An 8,943-nucleotide genomic window follows, 5' to 3' on the forward strand; every position below is an offset into this window, starting at 1 on the left:
AGTTACATTCAGCTTTGCTCAATGTTCTGGACATTAAAGTAATGGGTTTCTCTTCATCCAAAGGCATGGTGTGTGATCCCACACTCCAACAACATAGGGATATGCATCACACGCTATCTGTAGAGATAGGTTTGGATCAAAATGTGTCAGAACTTCAGATTTGAGCAACGCTTCTTTGGCTTGCACAAACACGATATTGCACTGATAGGACCACTTCCACTACTTGTTTTGGCGCAGCAGGTTATACAACAGTTTTAAAATGGTCTCCAAATTTGGAACAAATCTTCCATAGTAATTCAACAATCCTAAGAAGGATCATAACTGGTTAACATTCTGTAATAGCCTTGACCTTTGAAGGAGATTTGTGAAGGCCCGCGGCATGGTGGCACAGTGTTAGCATTGCTACGCCAGGAACCAGGGTTCAATTCAGACCTTGGGTAATTCTGAAGTTTTCACTTTTCCCCCGTATCTACGTGATTTCCTCCGGGTGCTCCAGTTTCCCCCCACAGTCCATAGATGGGTTGGCGATGCTAAATTGCCTCTTAGTGTCCAAAGATGTGCATGTTAGGTCTGGGTACGGGGATAGGATGGGGGACTGGGCCTACATAGGTTGCTCTTTCAGGGGTCAGTGCAAGCTAGATGGGCTGAATGGCCTCCTCTGCTCTAGATATTCTATCTATCACATCCCAAATACTTAACTGAAGACTTGAAGAATTCACACTTGTCCTAACGGACTCAATCCATAGTCCTCCAATCTTTGAAGAGTGACATCCAGATTCCGACGGTGTTCTTCATCGTTTTTACCAGTAACCGGAATGTCATCCAGGTAACAATAGACTCTACTTAACCCACTCGCGGTTTGGTCCATTGCTTTTTGGAACAATGCTGGAGCTGATGTGATATCAAACGGTAATCTTCACCAAAACAAACCTTTATGTGTTACAGTAGTCAGAAGCTCTTGAGACTTCTGTCAACATTAATTTGCAGATATGCCTAACTTGGGTCGATCTTGCTGAAATATTGGCCTCCTGCAAATCCTGCGAAGAAATTATCAATATGGGGTGAGCGGTATTGTTCTGTACACTACTGGGTTTAGAGTGACGTCGAAATCTCCACAAATCTGTACAGTTCCATCCTCAATAACTGGTGTAGCCCATTACCAACCTTGCTTTCAAACATTTTGCTTCGCTCCCTTCTTCAATGTATCGGTGATGTCTTTCATGCTTCTCAGCTTGCCATCAAACATGCTGTTGTGTTTCTCGAGAATTTTTATAAGTCCTGATTCTGCATTATTCATCAAGTTTACTTCGGCCCAATTTACTTTAATCTTTTCTATCCATGTTCAACCCATCAATGCCCTTTACTGTATATTAAGACAAATCTTCCAGCTGTCCATTCACTTGTACAGCTGGGTCAATGTGACCTTTGAATGCACCACTTCACCAGTGTATGCCTTCAATGCTATTCTTGAAAGTTTCAAGGGAATGTGGGGAGTTTTGCCTTATAGACAGTCTCTGGCACTGACAAGACTACAGCCCCAATATTGACCTCCATCTTTACTGGCTGTCTGTCCACCCGTGGAGTGACCCAGTATCTATTTGGAGCACCAGCAATAGCTAATTCATTCAGTGACAATTTGTCCCCAGACTGCGAAACGTCTTGTTCCTCTTGACCCTTTTGCAAAGCTTGAACACTTTTTCATTTGGTCTGTTTCCATACCACTTTGTTCCAGCATGCGTGCTCTTTGTGGCCTCTTTTCCCACAACTTCTGCAGACAATGTCCTTGCACCAACATCCCGCAGCTAAATATCCTGTCTTTGCACATCTGTGGCATGTATGAGCTTGGGTTTCAAGCATTTTTTGTACTTGAGCACTCAAACTCAGTTGCTGAGTTTCTTTCGTTGCCAGCTCCATCGACACAAGAATTTCCATGGCCTTTTTCAGACTAAGGTTACTCTCGGTTAGCAGCCGTTTGTGCATTGCCTCACTTCTCAGACCACAGACCAGTCTGTCCAGAATTGTGTCATTTAATACACCAAACTTGCAATACTCTGCAAGTCTTTTTAATAAAGCCACAAATTGTGCAATTGATTCCTGGTCGTCTTGATCACGTTTGTGAAATTTGAAATACTCTGCAATCACTAAAAGCTTTGGCCAATAGTGTGCTTGTAGAATCTCTTATGATTTTGTAATGTCTTGGTGCCTGACATCTCTGGAGCTAACCCAGCAATGGTCAGGTGAGTCATCGTGCTTCCATCTTTCAGAGTGGCAAGTTCCCAGCTTTTGGCGTCATGGATGATTGAGGTCATTTTGTGCAGCCCAATGTGCAAGTTTTGCGCCATCAGCGTCAACCTCATTATAGCCCCAGTTTGTGTGGTGGCTGTTGATGGCTCCACTGTCAACATCTGCGTGTGATCGGGCAAGGAGAACATGTTTGTCTCACCTGGGGCTGGGGTGGCTTGCAGACATTTACTATCTTGAAGAACTCAATCTTAATGATGTCAACATGTTCAGTGGAAGAGAGATAGGCTACCTCTGTGATATATTAAACATAAATGGCCCACCTATGCTTTGGATGGGTAGCATGACATATCTGGTCAAAGCAGTAAATGTTATATTTCCCAGCTCCATTGGTTGGGGTGTGTGTTTCTTGGATACAGATCACGTTAGTTGTGTGGCAAGAGTGCTGATTAGTTCTTTGGTGGCAGTTGGCCCCTCAACATTGAGTTGCAGGATGCAGAATGCAGGTCTGATAGTAGGGGATCCACAGGAATTCATATAGTCACGACCACCGGGGCTAGTGCACGGGCAATTCCAGCTCCACTTGACCCGGGGGCGCAACAAAAGTGAAATTAGATGCTATTTAAAAATACATGAGAACCATAACTGAGCCCGAAAAACCTGGTTTGTAAATTTAACACAAATAATAGTTTATTCTTTAACAGAAAGACATATATTTTCTGCTACTCAAAAATCAAGGGCACCTACCGTTCCATCCCCGACCGCATTTTGGGAAATCAGACCATAAGACAGTGCTCCTTCTCCCGCCATACAAGCAGAAACTCAAGCGGGAGAATCCAGCTAAGAAGGTTGTGCAGTGTTGGTCCAAGGAAACAGAAGAGCTCCTACATGACTGCTTGGAGACAGTGGACTGGTTGTTAGACGTGATCGATGCTGTGGTATGAAGAGACAAAAGTCCAGCTCCTTTTCACAAACACCTTTATTTCACTTTAACAGACTCTGCACTAAACTCTATCATCACATCACCAGATCCAGAGGCCACTTGAAGTCCCTTTACATATCAGTGTCAATCATTGAACACTTAACATAAATGAGACAATCATTGAACACTTAACATAAATGAGACAACTAATTGCAATGTCTCTTAACCCATTACTTAACAGTCTCCCCTTCCTTGGAGAAAAAAAAAACAATTATGTGAAGACAAAATTTCAAGAAACTAAAATTTCAAGAAACTAAAATTTCAAGAAACTAAAATTTCAAGAAACTAAAATTTCAAGAAACTAAAACACACACGTGATTCCCCCTTTTTTTTGAGTAGAAGGGAAAAAACTATTCATAGGAACAGCCGCCCTTCATTCACAATATCCAAAGTTTCTGTGAACTAGCCCCTCTTTTCGTAAAACAGTGACAGTTGATAGCTACTGTCAACCCATTTAATTTTTGTTATTTCCCCTCTGTCCAACATCTGCTTCAAACTTGCGATGTCTATCCATAACCTCTTTTCATTGACACTTTTTATAGAGTGCACATTTTCCCACAGGGATTTATTGTCAATGTGACAGTCAATAGGTATATTACCCAAATCCACTAATCCCAAAATTTCTGTCAATATCTGACTTATATAAAAGGCCATATCCACCGCTTCCACTAAGCTTAACGTCTCAGCAGCCAAAGTGCTTTTGACCACTCTCCTTATTTTCTTTGTTTCCCACACAAGAGGGCAACATTTACCATTGTTCCTCAAAAGGAAAATTATAAAACCTCCTGCGCTTGAAACTCCATCACATAAATTTGCATAGGACGCATCACTATAAACTATGAGTTTCAAATGCCTAGGATCACCTAAAACAGGGAACTTCAAAACACACTCCTGCATTTTTAGTTTGGCCAACACTTTATTTGCTCTTATTATGTCTTCCACTTTGGGATCATTCATCTTTGTACTCAACTCTAAAACATCAAAACTCACGTCCGGTCTAGTCTGTCTTCCTAACCAGTTCAGTTGGCCAATTAAACTTCGCAGTTGCTCTTTTTCTATCTCCGAAACCATTGCGTCTTTTTGTGAAACCCGGCCACGACTAATTGCTATTGGGCTGATGCTTTCCAAATAAGATTGCTGACGTAAAGCTTCCCCTAACTGAGTCTGTCCGATTTCCAAGCCAATATATTTAAATGCACCAGAAGCCTGACTCCCAACCCTGAATTCTTTCCTCAAACCAGAGATTACAATAGCTTCAAAATCACTAGTCCCACCTCACAAAAAATCATCGACATGCATCATGAAGATGCCAGCAAGATTTCCTTTATAGTGCCAGTAAAACATTGCAGGATCTGCTTTCAACTGGCAACAGCCTAACTTTGACAAGACTGACCTTACCGAAAAGTACCACACTCTAGATGCATCATTTAATCCATATACACATTTGTTCAACTTCCAGAGTACCCCTTCTGTGTTAGCTGCTTCTTTAGGAGGACAGAGAAAAATGTCTCTCTGGAGCTGATGCCCCTGCAAAAAGGCAGCTTTTATATCTATAGATTTGCATTCCCATGCCTTTGTGGCTAATAGAGCCAAGAAGATCTTTAAAATAACCTTTCCTGCTGGAGGTGAATCTACCCTTAAGTCCTGATCTTCTAAGTTTTCTTCAAATCCCCTTGCCACAAGCCTGGCCTTTGCCTTATAAATTCCATCTGGAAGAACCTTTTCTGTACAAATCCATCTGTGGGATAGAGCTTTTTGTCCCCTATCCGGTACTTCCGTGTATACCCCAAATTCACTCCAACTATGCAATTCTTGCTGTTTAGCATCTCTCATAATTTTTTCATCTAATTTATTTGAAGCCACCAAAATCTCACGTGCATGTGGGCTTCTACGTCTATTAGTATTCGTAGTCTTACTCCTGTTCCAAGATCTTGATAAACTACGTCCCCTCTCCTGCCTGGTATCTCGTTCTGTACTGCTACTGCTTGATCTTTCCCTTCTGCTGTGGGATGTCCATTCAATAGTTCTCGGCCTTTTCCTGCGGACCTGTTCACTATCTGATGTACTATCTGACCTGGCACTGCGTTTCTGTGCCCTCCATTTTTGAACTTCGTTTTCCCAATCCATTGTCTTAACTTCCTCCCCTGAATGCTGTACATTCAACCAATGTTTATACTTTCCAGTGGCCTTCCCTGCTCTACTAATAACAGTTGCATCCTTCCATTGACTAGACCCTTCAGGCAAGTATGTCACTTTTGTACCAACCTTTGGCAGTTGCCCTTTCGGAAAAATGGCCTGATCTAATTTATCAGAAGTGTCGTGTTCCTCTACAGAAACCCTGTCTATATCAGTTAACTGGTCCTCATAGTTCTGTAACACATGCGTACCAGATGACACTGGTTCCTCGTCATGTCTGTCTGCTCTGTCTAAATTTGAAAATTCGTAATCGGTACCCATTATCATTGAGGAATGTACCCTAACAGTTTGATTACCATGTTACAAAATAAATGTTTTGCCATCTATGCCTATGATCTTCCCTGGGCCTTTCCATTCATTAGAATTGTCTCTCTTATAGTATACCATGTCTCCTTGCGGAAAAACGGCATCTGATGGCCGTACGTTATGTCTTAAAGCTCTGCAAATTCTTTCAGAGACTTCTGCTTCCAAAAAAGCTTTTCTACTGCTATGCTACCTTTAAATGTTCAGCAAAACCTGAGCTAATTGTAGTCCCTTCTCAAGCTGGAGGCTGCTCATCCAAAATGGAGGGAATTATAGGATTTCTACCAAACACTAATTGATAAGGACTATAGCCCCCAACCATCTGCAATGAATTCTTTGCATGTACCGCCCATGCTAAAGCCAAATTTAGCGTGCAGTTTGGTCGATCTCCCAAAATTTTCCGAAGCATGTCATTGATAACAGCATGATTTCTTTCGCAGACACCATTACTAAATGGGCATTCTGCAGCCGTGTTCATAACTCTGATATTCATGTTTTCACACATATCCCTAAACTCATCATTAGCAAATTCTCCCCGTTGCCCATAAAGAATTTTGCTGGTGGACCCATTCCTGTCCCGATCCATTTTTCCACAATTTTATCCAAAATTACTCTCTTTTCTTTACTTCGTACAATCGTTGATTGACTAAATCTGGTTGCTAAATCTACAAAATGCAAAATAAATATATTATTTGCTTTATCCCAGATCTTAAGGTCCATGGCCACAATGTCATTAAAATCCTTGGCCAAAGGTAGGGTTACTATCGGTAGTGCTGGTGTCCTTCTGTACTTCCTACAAACTTCACAGCGATCACTAACCTGTTCTATCAGCTTAGTATAGTCGTCATCCTTTAATAAATTTTTCAGCCTCCGAGGAGACGGATGTGCAAATTGCCTATGCAGTTTTACTACAATAAGCTTTTTATCAGCCAAAGTCACATTATCTACTGCCATTAACACATCCTTAACCACTCTACTTGAAATATTATCTGTCAATAATGGAATACAATAGTGTCCCGACTGTGTAAATTGTAAGTCCACTGTCTTTCCAAAAACTGTCGCCTTATCCTGTTCCATATCCAGCTTCATGTGCGCTTTCTTCATCAACGGTCTGCTCAGAAGCAAAGGTATCTCACTTGATACAACATCCGTGCTAATGAAATGATTTACTCCAGCAATATTGCAAGGGATCACCACTCTTTTCAGCGACTTCAGAGTGATATCATCCCCAAACCTGAAACTTGTGGAACTTTTAAATTCCTTAACCTTGTTACGATTTTCAGCTTCGAAGGAGTCCAGATAACATTTTAACCAGTCAATCCCACACACAGTAGATGTGCAGCCACTGTCCAATACGGCACAGTTGAAAGATTCTGCAACCAACACCCTCATTACCGGCGTAAAACAGCTTGTTAATAGGACAATGCCTTCTTTCTGGTCACTATCTTTTTCCTTTTCTGACTCTTGCGTGTCATGTGTCACTTCAAATACTCTATCATAACGAGTTGGACAGTTGAAAGCATAATGGTATTGAGAGTCACATCGAAAACATCATGCCCCGTGCATTTCTGGGGTTCATCCTCCTATTGTAGGTTCTAACTAGGTTTCTGTCTCCATAATTTCCTTGTCTCGGTCTCCTTTTATACTCTTGAGGCCTGTTCGTAGCCATACGATTTCGCCATCCTGTTAGTAGTGTATCTTCCATATTCTGCCTTATTGCAGGCTGACCTATTTGGGTCATCAGAGCCATTGGAATCGAATGTTTCCCCCCAAAAATTTTTTTAAGCTGTTGTCATCTGTTTGAATAAGGTATCGTTATCCGTAAAGTGAACTCCTGTCAAAACCAAGAGCCTATCCATGTTGCTCACTCTAGCACAGTCAAGTAATTTAAAGGCCAACACAGACTGTGGAAATTCCAGCCTGTGTTTCTGCAGCCTTTTATATAGTCTGCCAAATTCCATTATATAGTCTTCCGTAGATAAATCCTCCATTTTCCGGAACCTATCAAAATCCAACCATGCTTCATACGCACTTAACAAGTCATCTTTCTTATAAATCTTATCCATATAAAGTAATAAAGTCGCAAGACCTTCTTCTGAGTCAAACTCTTCCAATTCCAGCTCAGAAAGCACTTTGTTTTGGATTTTACTGCCATAAAGAAAGAGCCAATGCCATACATTGCTTTCTCTTTACTAAAGCAGTCACCTTGGTCCACATAACTACCGCACTTCTCTATTGGTCATATGATTCCCTTTCAGAAAATAAGGGAGGATAATCATATCCGGCCATCTTCATCCTGGGTTCAGCCATATATCCCTTTTTTTTTACTCCTTGGTTTGATCTGGAAAAATTGTATCTTTCAACCCTTCACATTTACACAGCAACTGTCCTCTGCTACCAATTGTTAGACGTAATCGATGCTGTGGTATGAAGAGACAAAAGTCCAGCTCCTTTTCACAAACACCTTTATTTCACTTTAACAGACTCTGCACTAAACTCTATCATCACATCACCAAATCCAGAGGCCACCTGAAACCCCTTTACATATCAGTGTCAATCATTGAACACTTAACATAAATGAGACAATCATTGAACACTTAACATAAATTAGACAACTAATTGCAATGTCTCTTAACCCATTACTTAACACTGGTCCATATTTAAGAACTCAGCGACCAACTTAAATGAGTATTGCCACCACCGTCACAGTCTTCATCAGCAAATGTGTGGACGACTGTGTGCCAAAGAAAGCAATACATATGTTCCCCAACTGGAAACCATGCCTCAGTCGTGAGGTTGACTCCCTACTGACGGACAGGTCTGAGGCATTCAAGTCAGGCGATCCTGACCTACACAGGAAATTCAGGTACTACCTCCAGAATGCCATCTGAGATGCCAAGAGAGAATATCAGACCAAGCTAGAGTCACAGAGTAGCATTACAGACTCTTGGCGGTTGTGGCAAGGCCTAAACAACATAACGGGCTACAAAGCAAAGCCGAGCAGTATCTCCGGCAGCAGTGCACCTCTCCCCGATGAACTCAATGCATTCTATGCACGGTTCGAGCAGGAACCCAACGATCTGCTGTCAAGTGCCCCAGCAGACCATAACACACCTTAACCCAGCATCACAGCTTCCAAAGTCAGATCCGCTTTCCTGAAAATGAACCCTTGGAAGGCGAGGGGTTCGGAGGGGATCCCTGATTGTGCACTAAGAGCCTGC

Source organism: Scyliorhinus canicula, chromosome 9, assembly GCF_902713615.1.
Source record: "Scyliorhinus canicula chromosome 9, sScyCan1.1, whole genome shotgun sequence".
Taxonomy (NCBI): domain Eukaryota; kingdom Metazoa; phylum Chordata; class Chondrichthyes; order Carcharhiniformes; family Scyliorhinidae; genus Scyliorhinus; species Scyliorhinus canicula.